Here is a 22,203-nt window from a genome sequence, read left to right as displayed (position 1 = left end):
ACATCCTTTTTCATACATGAAGCCACGGAGAGAGAAAAAGACAGAAGAGGGAAAAAATGAGCATGTATTTCATTGTAAGGTTGGTGAAACAGAACTAATGGTGGATTGAAATGGCCTCTCTAAGATGAGCTACCAACTGTGATGTCCCATCTATTAATGTATTTTCCTTCTCTTTTTTTCTCAATTTTACCCCATGAACTGATATTACCTTGATGGCTTTTTGCTTTAATAGTTAGAAAAAGGGATAGATCACCCAAAATAATAGGCTAATTCTGGCATCATTTACTCACCCTGTTTCAAAACCGCATGGTGATATCTTTGTGAGAAGAAATGACTGAAATTTCCGTTGTTTTTCACTGAAAAGTCACATTTGCACTATTTTGTGGTGCTTTTTGTGCTTGACTGTACAAGGTCACTATATGCTTTTGTTGTATCGAAAAGAGCAGCTTGAATATTCTTCCACAGAAGAAGAAAGAAAGGTTTGGAAGGAACAGGACATTTAAGTCACAGAGACTAAGGGCAGTTTACTTTTAACTTTAAAAACTTTTAATGCATTTTGGCCATTCGTTTACACGACAACAGCGTTTTTGGGGCCTGAAAACGCAAGATTTTGAAAACTATACTGTTATCGTCTGCATATAAACAACAAAAACATATTTTTTTTGCGTATTACTTGTTCAGTCTTTAGGCGCTTAGTGTTTCTTTACAAAATTACTTCGCCTACTACTGGCCTGGAATACATAACACAGCGTTTTTAGTCGTTTTTTGACAATAATGTCGTCTGTATGCGAAAAAAGCAAAGTAAAAACTTTTCAGTTTTCAGTACATTGTTGTCATGTAACCTAAGAAATAAGAATTACTTGAATCTATAATATAATAATTAATATATTGTATACTCCCAACAAAAGAAGATACACTGCATGAATAAATCAAATACATTTTTTATTTTGCTTAGTTTACTGACTTTATTTATACTGCTTATAAATATACTGTTTTAATTATTTATACAGTTTACTGACTATTTGTACTGTTGATTTGTTTTTTAAATGCATCATAATATTAAGACATAATGCAACTATTCCTTTATTATATGAAATGATCAGTCATAGATGGCGGCATTATTCAGCTACAGCTCAGCTATAGTGTGAATGTGAACATCAGACTCTACTGTTGTAATGGCATTTCTGAAATGTGTGTGAATTCATCCTATTGCCAGGCTGTGTATGTGAAAAACATGGTCACACACGCTCCCACGCTCACACACATATCTGTCAAAAGAGAGGCCCATGTTTCCCAGCTCACCTCTGTGCTTCCTGGTGGCAGCTGTATTGAGACAGGGTCCTTTAGTCTGCCAGTTTCAGCCACTGTCATTGTTCCCACCACGAGTAAATACTGGCCTCGTACAGCTGTTCAAATGCTGCCTGACTTCCTTATGTGTTTAGGAACAAGAGTCACCTCTCAGCGCACTAAAACAAGGACGCGGCCCTGGGAAAGGATCGCTGGCACCACAAAATCTCCCTCCGCGCGCACACACATCCACACAGACATAGTTTCTGCTGCCTATTTTTTAACGGTTAGCAAAAAGAGAAGGCGCATTAGTCTAAATGCCACCTTCACAGTTAGGGGTGGTGATACATTAAAGTAATGCTATCTCTCTTTTCCATTCTTTTGTCATCATCTCTGCACTGGACTGTGGGTAATTAGATATCTCAGCAGCCCGAGAGGGTCTCGTCCCTCGCGGGGTAGATGATTTAAAACAGCGCGCGGGGACGTGGGAAAGAGAGCGTGAACTTGAAGGGGCCGCCACTTTGTCACAGAGAGCAAATAAATGACTGGTAGTGCAAGTGAATGTTCCTTAATGAGGAGGAATTTTAAAAAGCCATTGCGGACCACACTGCGGGGACAATATGTTTTCTGCGCAGCGAGACCGGTGAACTGGGCTACGGCGGGCTGAGATGCGATATGGCCCATTAATTATTGAATCCGCTGACGGCATGACAAATGGCCGTGTCCCTGCTCTCATCCCGTTGACTTACAGCAGCCCGCCTCACCCAAACTCAGCACGACTATCCAAACTTCCCTTGCAGGGATTCTGGCACCTCTTAAATTCATTTATCTATTCGCTTGATTGTGATGCTTCAGTTAGTTCATATATCATTCCACTAATAAAACGTCCTGTCTGATTACTGCATTTGATGAGGAACAAACGTTGCGACCTTTAGAGAATGCATGTTCTATATGGTACGAAATATGAATATGTGTATTATGAATGAAATCTGGACATGCATGGGATAGTAGTAAGTGTCCATTAGATGGGCACGGCAGAATCTTGCCAGAGGTAGTAGATCATCAGGATGATTTTCATCTACTGTTTTCTGAATTATATAAATTCAAACGTACTACTCTTATTACATACTGTTTTTCACCTACTATATAGTTAGAGAAGTAGGCATGTTCAGACTATGCATTTAAGAAGCGTGATATTATCTCAGATGTTTTCAAAACAGTAGCCTATAGCTTTTCTAGTAACAAGCAACTTTTTCTGTTGAATAGCGATGCAGCTAAAGGCCTGTTCCCACCAAGACTAATACTAGTATCAAGATAAATATACTGTATTAGCATCCACACCAACGAATGATATCGTTCTATTTATTCTAAGTGCACTGCTGTCTCTTTAAATGCTCAAGCTCATTAAAGCAGGATGGATTCTGATTGGCTGTCAGTGTTTTTTATGGTTCATCAGCTGAAAAAAAAACTTTCTTAAAGTAATTCCAACGATATTGTTCTTCTGTGTCGTTATCGTTATGATTGTGGTGTGAACTTTGCTATTCTTTTACATTTAGAACGATTTTAAGAACTATATCATTATGGTTATCGTGATCGTTATCGTCCTTGATGTGAACTGGTCTTGAGTCATTTACGTGCGTGCAGTTTATGATACTGTCTTTCAGCATCTAGAATGGGGAATGAACACAGTGCCAGTGTATTAATTTCATTAAAGTGCAGCCTTCGTGATTTCACAGTATCACAATATTGATTTTATTTCAATATATTGTGCAGCCCTAATTTGAACTTCTTTAACTTTGCGTAGCTTAGCAAGCAACAGTTTCAAAGTAGCTTCCCCAACACTGCTCATTGTAGCTGAATAACTTTCTTTAAATACTGAACCTGAATGACATAAACAGTCATTGCTTCACATGCGAATAGCACATTTGTTCAACACATCCATTAGAGGGAACTTTAGCTGAGCAAGGGGTGTGAGAATGCCAGTCTGTGAGGCTTTCTATAGCAGCAAACAGGGGCTGTGTGAAGAAAAGCGTCAGTGTGCAGCATGTCAGCTGGACTGAACACGGCCGGTGACGTTTCTGTGGTCAGCCGCTGCTTTGGGCAGAAGGACTGAGTGCATTATGGGAAGACTGAGGGGGCTAAGAACACCTGCACATTTCCAAATGAGCCATTCAGCCTTTGGGCCAAAGCGATGTTATGAGTTGTTTTTCTTTTATTTCTGCCACCAATGTAACTGTCAAAATATTTACTTCAGCCTTCCAGAAATAGACTTGGTTTAGTCAGCCTTCCAGGTATTTAAATGGGATGTTTATGAAATATTTGTCCTAAATGCTAACTAATGACAGACTTGGATATATATATATATATATATGTATATATATATATATATATATATATATATATATATATATATATATATATATATATATATATATATATATATATATATATATATATATTTTTATATATGTATGTATATATATATATATGTGTGTATATATATATGTATATATATGTATGTATATATATATATATATATATATATATATATATATACATACATACATACATACATACATACATACATACATACACACACACACACACACACACACACACACACACACACACACACACACACACACACACACACACACACACACACACACACACATATATATATATATATATATATATATATATATACATACATACATACATACATACATACATACATACACACACATATATATATATATATAATACATACATACATACATACACACATATATATATAAATATATATATATAATATATGTGTTTATATTATATTATATTATATTATATTATATTGAAAATTTGGGGACAGTTTTTGAAAGAAATTCATTCTATTATACAGCAAGGATGCATTAAATTGATCAAAAATTACAGTAAATACATTTATAAGGTCACAAAAGATTTCTATTTACTATAAATGCTGTTCTTTTGAATTTTTTGTTCATCAAAGAATCCTGTAAAAAAGTTTCAAAGATTCCACAAGACTATTAATCTGCACAAATGTTTTTTAACATTGATTATAATAGATGTTTTTTGAGAACCAAATCAGCATATTAAAAGATTTCTGAAGAATCATGTGACACTGAAGACTGGAGTTATGATGCTGAAAATTCAGCTTTAAAATCTAAAAAGAAAACGGTTATTTTGAATTTTAATTGTATTTATTTATTTATTACAAATATTAATTTTTTTTTGTGTGTAATTATTATCAAATAAATGGAGCCTTTTTGAGCATAAGAGACTACTTTCAAAAACAAAAAAACGGTAGTGTAGGCTACACATACTGTAGGCTAATTGTTATTCTAAGGTAACAGTTTTTTTTTTTTTTGGTATAGTTATAGCTGTATGTTAATATTAATACAGTATTTTTCAGTTCATGAGATCAGACCGTGATAGTTTGTCCTTTTTGACCTGTTCTCTCAGCACCCGGGGAAATGAGTTCAACCGTCGTTTTGATTCCACCCATGCTAAGCCAAGTTGTCATCATCTTTTTATTAAAAAAAATCTCTCCTTTAATGCCTCACTTTTCTAAAAGATCTGCGTTTTGGGAATCATGACAGGTCAGTATGGATTTAATCGCTACTTTAAAAGCATCCTGTTGTTTCATCATAAATAAGCGGCCCCTGAGGTGTGCTACAACAAAGCACAGTTTAAATGCTTTCATTCCTCATGCGCTCTTCCTCTACGCAGATTTTGAACTTAAATAATGGACCCCTTTTTGTAAGTCAAATGGTAGGTTGTGAGTCAAAGGAGATGAATTCTAATAGCTCCCCTACCACACACACACACACACACGCTCAAGCACACTGTTCCCTTAACTTGTGCAAGGTACACTGAAGGCAGCGAGTGTGAAGGAGCCAGAGCTATGCTTCATTTTGAGGTAATGACAGTCCCTGTAGATCTATGCAAATGCCAGCTGCCGCATTGGCTGCTGTAAAAGATGGTAGCAATTACGCCTTGCTCTTAAAACAAGGTGAGTCAGGACCTTTTAATGGTGCGCTGTTCCTCGGCTCCCAAACATGTGGCAGCTCATGTTCCTGTGCCAGAGAAAGCCAGCATACGAACATGCGACTCAGGAGGTCTATGTGTGGGTTTAACATGATTTACGATGTGTGCTTTTTACTGTTAAAATTTAGGATTGTCATCAATTTTATAGATTTGCAACATGTCGTTGGGTTGCCTGAACTACGAGTTGAATAATTGGTTTTTAAAAATGAATCCACTCGAAAATAAAGTCATACAGGTTTGGAACAACATGAGGGTAAATAGATTGACATTTTGGGAGAACTATCCCTTTATTGAAACCCTGTATGTTTGGAATGGTTGCGGGGTCACCTGACCCTGATGTTTCTTAGGGGGTGTTAAGATCAGATGTGTTTTTTTTTCAGCCTAAAGAACCAAAACCCACAATGACACAGACCGGACAAATAAATATAGTAAACAATAGGTTAAAAAATGACCAATTATTTCCACGTTTTTGCCACAAAATTGCCTTTTATTATGTATTATGCATTTATTAGTTATTATTGAAAAGCACATAATATTATCTTTCTTACACCCTCTCACCCACTCAAACAAACACGCAGAGTACGGACACACACTTGTCAGCACTACTCTGACAATTTTATCAGTAAAATATATCTGTAATATATCAGTAAAATAGTTTAGCAACTTAAAAGCTACATGACGTTTCTCACGAGGTACAGATAAACAGTTTCGCTATACACACAAGCGTTATGACATTAGGACAAAAACCTGACAAACGTCTTGAAATGCATCATCTGAACAATGTTTTATTTTTCTAATAATTTAGCGGCCCGTCGTCAATTATTCCTTACTTATAAAGTGTTGTTCTTGGAGAAATTTATAAACCTATCATAACTATATCCTCATATACAGTATAGACTACTCATAATATTAAAACTAGATGTTTTTTTTGACATGTTGTTTTACTAAACCCTGGTGTTTGAGACCTTGATGGAAGTACAACAAATAGCTGGTATTTAGACTAGAGTTTATTTTTCGTGGTCCTTGAGTCTTTAGCCTTGAGTGGTTTGCAGTGCAAATGGTCCTATAGGGCATGCTGTGCATATACTCGAGACAAATTTAGGGTGAACATGGTTTCTCTTTGGCCCTGAGACCTGAAGCTTTGAGTCTGGAATACATTTGCAGATTATGTGAAAGGAATATAACGTACAGAATCAGGAATTGAACTGAATGAACAACAGCGTGAACATTTTTGTGGCTTTTACAATATGATACCAGGGCTCCAGACTAACTTTTTTAATAGTAGCGCTGTAGACCCTGACTCTAAAATGTAGGGGCACACCTTAAATCAGCTTGCAATGCAATTATTCAAATTTCCCCCAAAATAACTGTAATACTGACAAATTCTTTAATAATAAATAGACTTAACATACAGATATTACAATGTGCAGTTTTATTTTAAGTTCATACAATACAATAAGGTGTCAAAAAGAGTAATGCTTTTAGTTTACAGGAACTAAATAAACTGCTATTAGTTTAGTTATAATGTCTCTCATTTCCTCAGCAGTTTTTTTATTTTTTTCTCTTCAGGTTCTTGGACAGAAGATTCACTCTATGGTTGAAGCCAAATGGCTTTGTGCACATTCTCTGGTCTGGTCCTGACCAGTCAGAAATTCCAAGCCAAGACAGTCATGTCTCTCAATAAACCATATGCTATAACATCGCCAATCCAAATACATTATTTGGTCTATTTGGAGTGCTTGCATCCAGGTAAAATAGAGCAGAAAGACACCTGTTTTGTGGTTCATTATGATAAATTGAAGTTTTTCAGGCGCTTCTCTGCAAAACGCCTAAAACCATAAAATACATTTAATTTCCAATTAATTAGATTTGAAATATTTAAGACCTGGCGTTTTTGTGACATTTGGCCACAATTTTACCATCTGAGACAAATTTTTGCAAAAGATTTATTTTGGGACAAATATACAAGGATGTATATTGTACAGAGAGTGCACCAGGTTTAAAGGAGAACTCCGGTCAATTTTAACATTGAGCTCATTTTTTTGTAAATTTGGAGTGCTGTCAGTACAGAGAACAACGACAAAAATCGGTGTTGCCTACACCGTGTTATCCTCTTTTTAAAATTTGCACCCTGTTGACTTCAATGGGGCAAGTTTTAAACCTGCTTTTAGCCTCTTAACATCCTTGATGTGTCATTAAAAGTGCCCAGCCATGTGAGTGATTCCTTCAGAGTTAACACGGGTGAATCTGACTGCAGTAGATGTGGAAGATATTAATAAAAATGAAGTTAATTCAGCCAGCGCACATACCTGTATTTATTTCCTGTTTTCGGTCGAAGTCCACAGTAGTCGATTGTCGAGTTCGCGCAGTTAGTTAGTTACCTATGATCACGCGCGTGAACTCGACAATCGACTACTGTGGACTTCGACCGAAAACAGGAAATAAATACAGGTATGAGCACATTGTAATGACACATCAAGGATGTTAAGAGGCTAAAAGCAGGTTTAAAACTGGCCCCATTGAAGTCAACAGGGTGCAAATTTTAAAAAGAGGATAACACGGTGTAGGCAACACCAATTTTTGTCGTTGTTCTCTGTACTGACAGCACTCCAAATTTACAAAAAAATTTGCTCAATGTTAAAATTGACCGGAGTTCTCCTTTAACTGTGCTTCAGTAAAGAATTTTTTTTATTTAGGTATATGATCAGGTAGTGGCTCCACTTCCCATCTATTCCTCAGCAGATGCCAATTCCTGAATGTTAGTCCTTTAAAGCAAACAGCACCCGTCGTGAGTTCAGTGCATTGTGTCGTGCTCTGACGCCGCAAATATTTGCATGTATTTGTTGTGCATCAAATGTACAGGTCATCGCTGCATTGCTGCTGGGGAGATCATTCAAGATTTGAATTGGCAATGTTGGGATTATAGGAAAGCTTCAGGGGGCTGGGGTAGAGCTGCTTTTGTAGGGCTCAGTCTTTGAGCTGGGGAATTTAATCATGAATACATTATAGGCTTAAGACGTATGTACGGACATATGTGTGATGCATATGTTATCGGCATTTTAAAAGAAAACATGCATAAAACTTAGGTAATTTGTGGCCACATGGGTTTGTGATCTATAAATGTGCCTTGCCTTATGGTAACTGCAAAAAAAGGGGACGGGCTGTAAATATATTTTCCAAGTCTGAGACCACTAGTGAAAATGCACATATTTTACATTTCTGTAATTTAGTAAAACAATTTAATATTTATATTATATTAATGTTGAATTAATGTATTATAACATTTATATTATTATTATATTTATTTTCATTTTATTGTATGTCTTATATTATACTAACGTTTAAAATGTTGGGCAAAATAAGAAATTGATACATATAATGTATAATATTTACAGATATTAATACTTTTATGTAGCAAGAACACATTAAATTGATAAAAAAAAAAGATGTAAAGATGTTTATAATGTTACAAAAGATTTCTATTGAAAATAAATGCTGTTCTTTGGAATGTTTTCAACATTTATACAAATAAGAAATGTTTCTTGAGCACCAAATCTCAGCATATTAGAATGATTTCTAATAACTTCTGAAGGATCATGTGACTTAAGACTGGATTAATGGCTGCTAAAAATTCGGTCATATATCTTTATATATTACTGATTTATATCTTTATATATATATATATATATATATCATTCAAAAGTTTGAGGTTTTAAGATTAAAAAAAAAAAGTTTTTGAAAGAAGTCTCTTATTCTCACTAAGGCTGCATTACAAATCTTTTATTTAAAAAAAAAAAAAAATCATTGATTTTCACTGTAGACAGTGATCTTTTGACCCCATGAATGCCGTCTATATTATAATAACATAAACCCTTTAGATGTTTAGTGCACTTAGGGCATGTGTCTGACTGAGGGTGACCTTGCGCATGTATGTGCGTGCATGTGCTTAAAATGGCTGCAGTGATAAACAAACACACATCTTCAGTTCACGGCTGCTATCAAGCGCTACTCCCGCTCATGATGCACAAGCCAGGTCACAAAAGCCACGTCTGTTTCACCTCAGAATAAAAAATGAAAACGCCAACAACAAAAAGAATCCCAAGCACCTTGCCCTCGCGACAGAGCGCTCGCATGTGCCCAGTATAGATTAAGCCCTGAGCTGTCAAAGCTAATTGAAAGTAATAGAGCTTGCAGTCATTGGATTAGCGTGTCAGACATTGATACTGTTGGGCTGGAAACAGTTGGTCCAGAGATTGAATGATATTAATATTGGCATGGGCTGTTTCCAAATGCGGACTGTGAAAGGCTTTGGGCAGTTTGCTTTAGGATTTTCAAAGGTGTGAATCTTGTTTCATGATGTATCAGAATTTCCAGAGAGGAAATGCATAATGCAAAGAGGCCTTGGGGTGAGCGGTGACCTAAAACTTTTTATCTTTTTCTATACAGAGGGTCTTGAAAAAGTTATTCAAGGATAACTTTTCCTCGGTAAATAATGATCTCATAAATAATACAGAAAACGAGGGGTACTACATTATCTTCTGGTAATATTAAAATGACTAGTTTAAGAGTTGTTTTTGAGTTTTTGAATATAAAAACATGATAATAGGGAATTTTAATGTTTTGCCGTAGGCTGCATCATTAACATATCCTATGATTTTTTTTTATTTTTTTTTTTATGAATAGTTAAAGGGATATTGCTCCTAAAATTATTATTCAGTCATCATTTACTCACCATCAAGTTTTGGCAAACCTGTATGACTGACTGGCTGATTTTATGTAACACACATTGAATAGGCCTATCTTGTGGGAAAAAATTCCCATATACAGTAGTGCAATTTTAAAGAGGACTAAGCTGGTCAAACTCCAGAATAAAAGTATCATATATGTTGTTCATGCGACTCGTACATCTATATTCCAAGTCTTCTGAAGTCCTTTGATAGCTTTTTGTGGAAAAAAAAACAAAAAAAAACTTCACCTCCAGTAAGCTATTAATGGCTACTATGAAATCATTGAGTCAGGCACTTGAACTTGATCTGTGAAAAAAATAATTCAGAGCAATTTTGTGCACTGTATCAACCGATTCATTAAAAAGACACAAATCAGACATAGAATTATAGTGCAGGAGGCATATTGACCACTTTTATGGTACTTTATGTATTTGTGTATGTATATATACATATACACTATTTTGATTAATTTATATTTAGTTCAGTTATAGTTTTTTATTTCCAGTTAGTATTTTTTTTCCAGCTTAACCTTGTTTAGTTTAAGTTTCTGATTTCAACTTTATTTAAATTAACAAAAATATTGTAATACTTTTAGTTTTAGTTAACAATAATAACCCTGAATTTTGTGTTCCACTAAAGAAAGGAAATCATGAAACACACGAGGGTGAGTAAATGATTTGAATTTTTGGGTGAACTATGCCTTTAAATATTCCCGAAATGTATTTGTATCAGCTAAAATAGGCCTTTGTTTAATTAAAACAACAGAAAGTAGACTAAAGCTAAATCTAAGTTTTGATGGTTATTGTTCAACCCTGTTTTGTTTTTTTGTTCATTTGCATTTATCAGTTCGGTGTTGATGCATCCACTGCCCACGTATTCTGATTAGTCATCCATTCTTCCTGAATTCCTCAGACAAATCTTTTAACAAACAAACTAAAAAACTGCAAATGGTTCATTTAGTGTGCATCTGGACCCATTCTTTAAAGTTTTTATTTTGCGTGCAGAATATGATCATCATCCATTCATCATCAGTCTCCGATTGACATTTCACACTAGACCTCCTCTAAAGAAGAAACCGTCACAACCATCTGTTTCAAGTTTGATAGCCCTATATCATAAATTGCTCTTCGAGGACAAGAGAGGAGAACAAGAAAGAAAATTAAAATTTGGCCTTAATACAGTAATAACGTGACAAACGATGTCCCATTTTCTTCAGGCGACTTTGCTTGAGGAAATATTCAAAGACGCCCATGGGAGCAGCCAGTCATCCATCACAGGCCAGCGTGGAGGCCAGCGTGGAGTCCAGCGCCGTGGCCCTGAGGACCAGCCTGCCCACAGCAGCAAAGCAGCTCATAGCGTCACAGAACACAAGCACCCCTGGGGAGGAGACCAAGCAGTCGCCTGCTATGAAAACAGAGCAGTGGAGGGGATCAAGGTTTGTTTTGTCCCCTGCGTTTTTCAGGCTATTATTTATTCTGCCTGGGCGGGTGAAATATCAGCGTCCTTGGCCGCTGGATCTCCTTCTCCCTTGCGCAATTGACAGATCTCATTATGAGATAAAAATGACAAAGATAGCTCATGATGCTTCAGAGAAATGTAAAACCATTAGCAGGTCATTGTCATAGTTATAATGTGTCCTTTTAAGCAGCTTAGTGAACTGGTGGTGAAGTGTGATATCGGGATTAACCTATGAGGGAGTTTTGCTGCGCGCCGTTCGGCAGGCGTTGATGAAATTGCGACGTGAGCTCTCGGGGCTCCATGGAGAAAGTGCAGAGTTCTGCAGGGCCGGCGAAAGAAATGAGGCTGTTTGTGACGACTGCAGAAGGAGAAAGGGGTTAAAGTCTCATTTTCCTGCACTTTACGTTTAAAATGTATGCATTCTTTTTACCTGCGATGTGCAGGCGTCACGGGGAGTTAAAAATGATTGGGCAAATTGTCTTTGAAAGAAATGACAACAAATGTTTTGCACCATCGGTGTCGTAAAGAAAATCAAATGTAATGATGCCAGTTACACTAATATTATAGCATTTTGATGCAAAATCTCACTTTCATTATCACTTCTCATGCACCATTGAAAGTGTTTGTGCTGCGGCTGTCTATAATTTACCTAGACAGGAGGTTAGTAAGCAATTTCAAATGCTTTTTGCCCAACGTCTGCTCTCAGAGAGTACGAGATAAAGGTTTCAAGCACACATAGCGGATTCCTCAGCACAATACAGTCAGTAATGTGGATTAATTATTGCTTAGTGTTTTTTTGGAGAGTCTGTTTTGCAGCAGTGAGCTATTACTGAGCCCTATCAATCATTCTATTAACTCTGGCTATGCCTTTGACATCACATTAGTGAATGTAACTCATTATCTGGAGGGAAATTAGAGTAGTGCGGATCCAGCCATGCGTTATGTCTCTCTGCCCCCGTAGCACACAACTCCGAGTTGTTTGATTGCCATGCCTGCTAGAACTGAAGTTGATTAAGTAATGACAGATACAGTATCTGCGGTTGCACTCCAAACTAATTCATCATTAGCAGCAGTATCACAGGTCGCTAATCTTACGCAGCTGAACGAAGCTCCCGGAAAGCTGTGACTTTTTCACACTTTTACACAAGTAGCATCCAAAATATCAAACTTCACAGATACGCGAGCCAAATCGCACAATAGCGAAATTAGCGAACGCCCAAGCATACTGTCGAGTTGTGAAGAAAATTGTGAACTTGTTCTGAGGAGCGATCCACGGTGGAGGCTCGGCTAAATCTGCCATTCAAGCTGCTACAGATACCGAGAATGGAGCCAGAGGATGTGACACGTATAGATGGACTTTCTGCTAATTGTTTATTGTCTTTAAATGGGTTTCTGGTGGGACGATTTAGCTCCTTCGTGTCATTAAAAGTTCTTTTGATTACATTTTCATGCAACCTTGACCTTCTGCGCTGCAATAACAATCAATACGGTAGCCATTAGCATCCGCGTAATTGCGGCAGAAAAATGAGCTAACAGACTCTCAGTCTTTTCCGCCATTTGTTTAGGAAGCAGATGGAGCGAACTAAAGAGCTTGTAGGAAAGATGGATTTGATGAATTAAAACCCAAGATGCAAATTTAGATTTCTGTAATTACACTAGCTGATCATTACGATTTTTCAGTGCAAACCTTCTGCCATCTTGTCTTTTGGCAGGGCCCATGTCCTTAAGAAACAATTACAAACACACATTCTCAACAAGAAAGGTGACACAAGTTTTAGATCTCTTTCTCCTTAAAGATGACCTTTAAAGTCACAGGAAGTGGAAATAAACCAAGATGGCTGTGGTAATTTTACCCGAGGGAGTCCGATAGCTTTGTGCAAATGACTGATAAACATTAGCATTGACTTTGGACTACAGTTAGTTGTAGGCTGCACACCCTTTTCCCATTGTAGTTTGCTATTATAATTCATTTTGTTTGTACACAATGGCTCAGGGGCATGAATGTGTGCTAAATGAGACTGTATTTACGAAATAAATGAGAAACGTATTGTTGATCCTGAGATTATGAAGGTCATTATAACAAGCTTTTAATTGCACAGAGAATCTTTGCACTTTGTTTTTTCAATATTATCAGTATGTGCAAGAGAAACTGATTTGATTATGTTAATCAAGCCTTTTCTCATATGTGGTAATGGAGGTGCAGTTCAGAGTCATTAGTGAAAAAAAAAAAAAACATAAAATTCTATTTCGATTTTGCTGTAATGCAGTCTAAGAAAAGTGCACATTTTTAATGGTATTGATCAAGGTCTACTGAGCTCTGGGGTCTGCTCTAATTACGACCTCTTCTTCACAGTTTCTCGAGTAATGATGCCCACAAAGCAATTATTGCCTGTTCCATTTATCTGATTCATCGCAGGAATGATACCTAGACATTGGAAAAATGAAGCACTGTGGCTTGAATATGCTTCAGTGAAAACACGTCCATTAGATCCTGCATAGTGTTCAGAGCTCCCTTGTTCAGATCCACCATCATGTTCCGTGTTCAATAAAAGTTAAGCTCAATTGACAGCATTTGTTTCCTAATGTTGATTACTATAGATATACAGGCAGCAGTAGATTATTTCCTAAATAAATACTTTCTATTCAACAAAGATGCATTAAATTGATCGAAAGTGAAAGTAATGCATTTTTACAAAAACACTTTCATTGTTACAAATATGTTCCGTGGGGTTCACTCATAATGTTAATATAACGTTTTTTTTTTTTTTAAATGATCCATTTTTGAGGGGCGGATCCTTTAAGGCTTGTCAGTAAACAGCCAGTTATGATTGGCTAACATCACTATATACAGTAGGAAACAGTATCAACGCCTACACGCCATTGAGCAAAGTGTTTTGAAAACATCCAGATAAAATCGTCATTTAAAGACAAAGCATTATAAAATCATTTACTTACGGTTTGTGAAGCAGCTGCTGTCAGATCTAGTACAGTTGGCTGCTTCACCTTTCAACAAAAGTTTCTATGAAAACTGTCCATTACGCTGTGCCTCATTTAAAAAAAAAAAAAAATGTCGAACAAACATATAATCCTCCGACACGATACGGGATGGCATTAAAATATTACCATCTCCGATGCTGCGATCCTTCTTAAGTCTGTGCAGAAACGCAAAAGAGCAAACGTTCTTTCACTCTACCATTTGTCCTGTTGTCGACAGACTCAAGTGCGTGGAGTATGTCAAATACTGAATGTGCATCTATATACTGTATCCAGTATAGACAGCGTCAGTGATTATAATGGGTTTTATTTGCTTTTGACACTTACATTCAGTGTAGGCAAATGTCAGCCTTTAAGCGGCTGAAAGCCAGTAAGCGGGGCCTATGGTGCGAAGATGTAAAACTATTTGTCGATGTCTTGCTCTGGAGGCAGTCATATGCAAATGTATTTGCCCGTGTGATGTCACAGATCCTAAAATATAAAAACGAGCCATTTTTGGAGCTTGATTAAATAAATACTTTGTTTGAAACTTGCAGGATGTTTTAATGGTGCAAAGATCTTATATGTCAAAAGATCAAGGCAATTTTTGATTTCTCATGTCATGACCCATTTAAATAAATTCTGTTCTTTTGAGCTTTTTGAACCCTATTAATCAAAGAATCCTGAAAACAAATTTTGTTTTCCACAGAATTTTTTTTTTTTTTATTTTTATTTTTTTTTAAGTTTTTAACATTGATAATATATAAATGTTACTTGAGCATGAAATCAGCATATTAGAATGATTTCTGAATGATAATGTTGTACTGATGACTGGAGTAATGGCTGCTGAAAATTCAGCTTTGCCATCACAGAAATATATTCCTTTTTAAATCATATTAAAATAAAAAAGGTTTATTTATATATCGTTTTATACAATACAGATTATTTCAAAGCAGCTTCATAGTGATACACAGGAGAATATCAATCATTGATGCTAACTCCATCAAATATCAGTATTCAGTTGAAATCGGTTCAGTGTTGATTTCAGTTCAATTGTGTAAAGTCCATCGTTTTAAGTTGTAATAATATTACTGTTTTTTGCTGTATGAATGCAAACTTGGTAAGCATAAGATTAAAAAAAGTTTTAAAAGTCATACTGACCCTAAACTTTTGAATGGTATCAGTGGTTATCCATATGTAATTATTTACATACTGACAGATATAATTAATTAATTCAGAAATTAAAAACATGCTCATTATAGAAGTATGTGTGAATTGCATTTTTAATGTGTTTTGAATTAAGTTAATAAATCAATACTGTTGATTATTCTTAAAGGGATAGTTTACCCAGAAATTAAAATGTTGTCATCACCCTCAAGTTGTTTCAAACATTGGGTCAAATGGGTGCCGTCAACTGTTTGGTTACCAACATTAAATTATGTGTTCAACAGAAGAAAGAAACTTCCCTTCCCTTCTTTCTTCTTCTCATCACCAGGAGAGTCTGTGGTGTGTGCTCACAAAATTGAGTGCTTAAGGATTTATTCCATCGTACAAATCTGCAACAGCTGGAGTGGCACACAATGCATGTAAACTTTGTGTATATAATTTGGTGACAAATCAGGCTTAATCATGCCGCCGCTTGGCTGAGAAGAGGCGAGGAGAGGAGAGAAGCATCTGGACTCTGAACAGGGAACACAAATGGGCAGGAATCTCAGCTCTGCTGACGAACATTAACTGACAGGGTACGGGCGGCGACAAATGCTGCGAATTAAGTAAGGTGAATGACGCTGCATCTACTTCTGTCATATGAACAAGGCTGATGTAGCCTTTGCAGACTGAGCCCCAGAAGTTTGCTTCTCAATGAATGATTCTTAAAAACAAAATGGATCCAAGAGTCATTGCATTGTAGAAAATATGCTGACCATTAAAACCGCCCTTTATGCTATTTTAAAGTCATCATGAAATCAAAATGACCTATTTACCCTTTTTACTTTGTTAGCGCACATTACTAGTCTTGTGGTGAACAATTAATCTGTGCAAGTTAATACACGTTTGTGATGGTAATCTTTAATCAAAATCTGAACATTTGCTTCCGCACTGGAATGACGTTCCTTCTCTGATGACGTCAGTTTGACGGCTTGGGTTGAATATCTTTAACCACTCCACTCCAACCGTCAGTCTGCTATGAGCGAGGGATGGAGAGGAGGTGCGCTAAAGTAAAAACCGCCCTCTATTCAATATTCCGTTTCACTTGGAAATACGTCACTGAAGTAAAGTCGGTTGCAACTTCTGGTTTACTGGGACTTTAAAGGTTCCTAATTTTGCTGAAGTGCCAACTAGTCTCTCCCTATGGAGGATCCCTTTACCACTCTACAGATAAAGCATTTTCGGGAAATTCGTTTCGCATACCTACCCCGAAGTGACAAAATAAAATAAAATTCTGTATCAAGATTTATAAGGAAAGACCAGTACTTTGTTTAGGCTTGGTTTGTAGGGAATTACAAACCTGCGCACATATATTCAAACGCACATAAATATAGAACCAATTCTTAATGCACATGTGACCGCCATCAGCGTTTCTCACAGGTTCGCGTTTAAAGTTTGTGTAGAGAGAATGGTGTCGTCTTAGCGGCCCCTAATTTAATAACAAATGATATTTGCGACGGAAGCGAATCAATCAAATATAACTTTAGCTGAAAAATAACTTTATTAAAGAACCACTATAAAGCCAAAACAATCTCTGTTACCATAAATTATACGTTTATCTCTGTAAAGCTGCTTTGAAACTATCTACATCGTTAAAAGCGGTATATAAATGAGGATGACTTGACTTGACTTTTAGAAGACAATAACTTTATTAATTGTGCACTTTGATCTTAAAATCTTTGCAGACCTTTTACATTCACAAAAAGCTATGTTATTTACTGCTTGGAAGGTAATATTAGAAAAAGCATAATAGGAGCACTTTAAAGCATTTGAATAATACCAGAGAAGGCAAAATTCAGGCAAAGATATGCGTTTCATTATTTACTCACCGCCACGTCGCATTTTTAAAACTAGATGCGAGCTTTGGCGGATGCAGCATAGCGGTTTGAAACAACATGAGTAAATAATAACGGAACTTTATTTATTTTTGGGGCAGATAAACTTATCTCTTGAAACCTGTAGTCCACTTTCTTTCTTTTCTACTAAACCACAACATGGAGCTCAGCCTGGCACAAGGAAAATGTTCTGCTCAGAATTAATTATATGTTCCATGCAAGCACTTTTCGAGCAGTTGTGAAAATTCATAAGTGCACATGTTGCCATGGTCAGATTGTGCAGGTGTTTGTTGAATTGCAGTCTGTGGTCACTGCTGGTGTGAGAGCAGATCCAGGAGCTGTGTGCTGTAGAAAGCGCTCTGACTCACCAGGCCAGCTGGTCCGGTCCACGCTCACATCTGCACAATCAGCTCAGAGGGAGGAGAGAGTCTTGTTTACTGAACAGCCGGGTTGCAATACACTTTGTGTAAAGGACAGTCACATTGACACTGTGAGTGCTTGCTTGTTTTGGCTGTGCTGGCCAATTAACCTAAGAACACTTGACGAATGTGTTACATATAATATCATGGTGCTCGCTAAAAAATGTTTTGAATACTTTAGTCGCATTTTGAAAAAAAGTAATAAGGGCCGTTCACTACAAGAATGCTAACTATAAAGATACTGTAACTATAACGATAACTATTTTTGCATCCACACGAACGGGCGATAACTTTGTTTATTAGTGCATGCTGAAGTTATGCGTCTGCCACTTTAAATACTCGAGCACTTTAAATTCGGGTGGATTGTGATTGGCTAATTGTTCCTGAGAGCTAAAGACTTATTGTAACATGGGACAATGTAAATAAACTAGGTTAGGTAAGTCACAATACCATTCACGTTCTAATTTTCAAAAGACTACTCATTTGTAAAATACATATGATGGTATACAAAATAAAAAGATGTTCCAGTATCTGCTGCTTAGTGAGACTGGTCTGCTGTGTTTGGAGAGCACTGATCAAGCTCAGAGTAAATGTTCCTATCAGAGATAAAAGAAAAAGAGGAATAAGCAGTGTTGAAAATGTGCATGTTTGCCCTCTTCTCTTTGTCTGTTTTCGAGATAGATTCTAGTTCCTCCCCAGGAACACATGGCAAGGTATTTACTGAGCCATCTGCTCCAAACTGCCGCGCTAACACTATCTGCCGCTTGGTTGCTAGGGAAATGAATGCCTTTTAAAACGGGTGAGTCAGTGGTATGACTTACCTGTCGAAGTTAAGATCATTTGTTCATTGTCATATGTTTTGGTGTGACTTGGATAAGTCCATGGCATTGCACTGTGTGAATCTACATTAGCTTTTTGAGATGGACAACACTGTGTGTGTAAGATTTTGACTATTTATGTTGCATTTCATCATACAAAAACAAGTGCTCAGTTCATTTGATTATTCAGTTACACCATGCTAATGCGACAGGAATTTTTCATACCAGGAAGTCATCAGGTCTTGCTAATGGGGCAAACAATGTGAGTTTAATGCAAATCACATCCATCTTTCAAAACACACGTTGACACGTCAGCAGACCCTCCTGCAAAGTGTACGCTATAATTTTGTACTGTGCCAATAAAACCCTTTATGATTATTGATTTTCATGTTAAGTAACAAGATACTATATTCATGTTGCAAACCATACAGAAAAGCTAGTCAGGGGTTTTCAAAATATTTGATGCCAAAGACCCCAGATATGATGAACAATACTCGTTATAAATTATAAAAGCAGCTGTATATTTTAAGACTCATTTATACTGTGTGGAAAAAAATAGTAAGTAATATAAAGACAAAGAAAAGTTTAAATAAATTTGTGTCGTTTTTTGGAATTCATTGCACCCATTTGCGATCCCCGGGCCCCAGTTTGAAAACCCCTGTTCTAAGTGACAAGGTAATGTCCCCATTTACATAATAAGTCATATCCAAGCTATTAGCATTTGGTGTTATTTATCGTATTGCAAGTAATGAGCATTACACTGGCGAAAGACTTATCTGAAAGCAGACTACAATAAAAACGTATCTTATTTACACTTATACCAAACTGTCATTTTAAATGCGTCATACAGAGGTGAAAAAAATACACCATCAAAACACTATCTACTTGAAATGTTTATTGTCCAGTATACCCAATTAAGGAAGGACTGGTTGCTATTTTTATGAGATTATAGTTCGGTGATGCTGTCCAGAACGGTGATGAGTTCCAGAATGTGGGTCTTTGAGGCAGGTCATGACCCCAGGACAAGAGCTTTGTCATTTTCAGCTGAGCCTGTCCCTGCACAGGTGACACAAATAAGAGGTCAGGATGAGGGCACTGAGCCTGGTCATAAATCACCTGGAGAAACATGGGACATGGTGTCCTTTGCTCCTGGCCTGTCCTCCCTGGGCCTTGTCCCAGATATGAAGAGAGAGGATATGAAATATCAACTCAAAGCAACGTCCCCACAGCCACATTTAAGTACCATTAGGTGTCCAAGGAAAGGTCAGGAAAAAGTTTCAAAGACAAAGTTGGATCACTTTTTTTTTACACTGGTCTGCAACATTTACCATAGCTGATCTGAGAATGCTGTAACACCCACTGAGGTCAGAGGTCATAACACTTTGGCCTAGTTGTAATGTGACAACCTTCTTGTTTACCTTTTATTTACCTATCTGTCTATCAGACTGTCTGGTCTGAGAATGCTGTAACACCCATTAAGGTCAGAGGTCATAACACTTTGGCCTAGTTGTGTTCTTGTTGATTAGGAGAAAAACTCAAATTAACATGAAAATTTGTTATTGTCAGTATTGCATCACTAATGGGGCAGCACATGAGCTGTGGAAATTGGTGAAGCCTTGGACTCAAACATTATGTCTAGTATAGACTTAATTGTAAAGCCTTTAGCCCTCTACCTGTGTAGTCTACACTCACTTTTTTACCCTAAACAAGTATACAATAAATGTGAACTGCATGTAGCATCTTTCAGAATGAAAACATGCTTTCAACTCTATCTGAGAAGAAACTTAAATAATACACCCTGCATAAGGGCAGAACAAAAGGCCATCTTCATTTCCCACACAGAATACATTATCTCTAAGTGGGTTTGTGGTTATTGCAGGGGTCTGAATCTGCGACGGACACCTGGGATTCTCTAGACTGTTTGATCTGGCCTTTTCAAGCACTGCGATCATCCTCCTAAATTGCGCCTAATGGACGAGGCCTGCCACTCGGAAACCCAGACAAGAGGGGAGGACAATTTACTGTGCGTACACACCTGTCCTTTGTAGTTCAGAGACCACATTGTGAGCACCGGCAGCATTAGCCTCGATTCACAAACAGCACTCCGGAGCAGTAGAGCGCAGCCTCCATTTAGGGACCCTGAATAGCCCTGGGATGCTATTAGCCCTGGTAGCCGAGTATGCTTACAGTTCCCTACGAAACAATGCCTAGGGAAGATGGAGGGGACATGAGAGGGAGCGAAAGAGACAGAGATGGGAAGATGTATCACTGCACCTGTCCTTTCAATGGAATCCATCATGTGCAGGCTAAGCTCGTAGATTAGAGTGGGTTAGCAGTGCACAGTGCAGCTAGCTTGCTCATGAATAACATAGCCTGTGCTAATGTTAGGGGCAGGTAGAGGGTTATTTCTAAATTCACCTCCAATAGTTTGGTAGTCTGATGAATTCAAGGGAGAATACGATCTTTCATCTACTCGTATTGCTCTTTTCCATAAAACAAACACACACGGAGAAACAGCAACTACCCAAAAAGTTCCTTAAAAGAGTATTTTTCTTTAAAAGTGTGTTCAAACTTTCTTTAATGATACTATTAAAGGTGAAATAAATTAATTTATCCTTGTCTGTGATGGTTGTGGAAATATTATGCCACTGTCCACAGCTGCTGTTGTTGATTCATTACATACTTTATAACACTATTTAATTTAGATAAATATGAAATGGCTGGCAAAAGAGCTGGATAAAATTTTAAGCATATGCAGTAATATCGTTTTGGTGTGTTGGAAATTGGAATACAGACTGGTGTTTAGCATCTATGGATGACTGAGATCTTCCTTTATGTCCTGGAAAAGCTCAGTAGCACAGTAGACAGACTGGCCTCTTCTGAGTTTGCAAGCTGGAATGATTGTGCTTTTGGTACAGTTGGAGTTAGTGGGGAAATAGCATTTTGTAAACACACCAGGAGATTTTTGTTTTGTGTGGTGAAGACAATTACAGTTCCACTGCTGCCAGTGCTGCTACTGAGCAGGTGGCTTGAGTTGGATATGGAACATATTATTTCTCTCTTTCTCTTTTTTTTATCGTTTTCACTCATGGATTTGTCATGCTATTTCAGTGTTTATCGATCTATCCATCTATCCATCTGTCTGTCTGTCACATTTTGCTATCTTTTTGGGGACATTTGGTCCCCTCAATGTAGGTTAAACAAGAACACGCACACATGAAAGAAGAGCTCAGTAGGTCAAGTCTCTGAATTAGACAATGCAGGAACTGTCCTCTCATATTACAGCTATATATAAGATGACCAAGGGGAAATGCCATTAGCTTTACTTCTTATTGTTGCAGGTGTGAAGATTTTCTCTTGTTTTCAGTACAATGACATGCAATACATGTAACGTAAGTTGCATTGGAGTGTTCAG

At 37.1% G+C, this 22,203-nt stretch overlaps 1 long non-coding RNA gene across 2 annotated transcripts in view; it reads left to right on the top strand.

Moving 5' to 3' along the window:
* LOC307148102 overlaps positions 1-22,203 on the top strand; it is a 136,376-nt gene that overhangs the window by 77,689 nt on the left and 36,484 nt on the right. For both annotated transcript variants that reach the window (XR_013819410.1, XR_013819411.1), the window contains exons 2-3: positions 6,922-7,101; positions 11,296-11,514. This is a non-coding gene — a long non-coding RNA (uncharacterized lncRNA). The remainder of the gene's footprint in view (positions 1-6,921; positions 7,102-11,295; positions 11,515-22,203) is intronic.

Source organism: Squalius cephalus, assembly GCF_949319135.1.
Source record: "Squalius cephalus genome assembly, chromosome: 20".
Classification (NCBI taxonomy): Eukaryota; Metazoa; Chordata; class Actinopteri; order Cypriniformes; family Leuciscidae; genus Squalius; species Squalius cephalus.
Note: the sequence above shows the minus strand (reverse complement) of the source record. Positions and strands in the feature narration are given on the sequence as shown.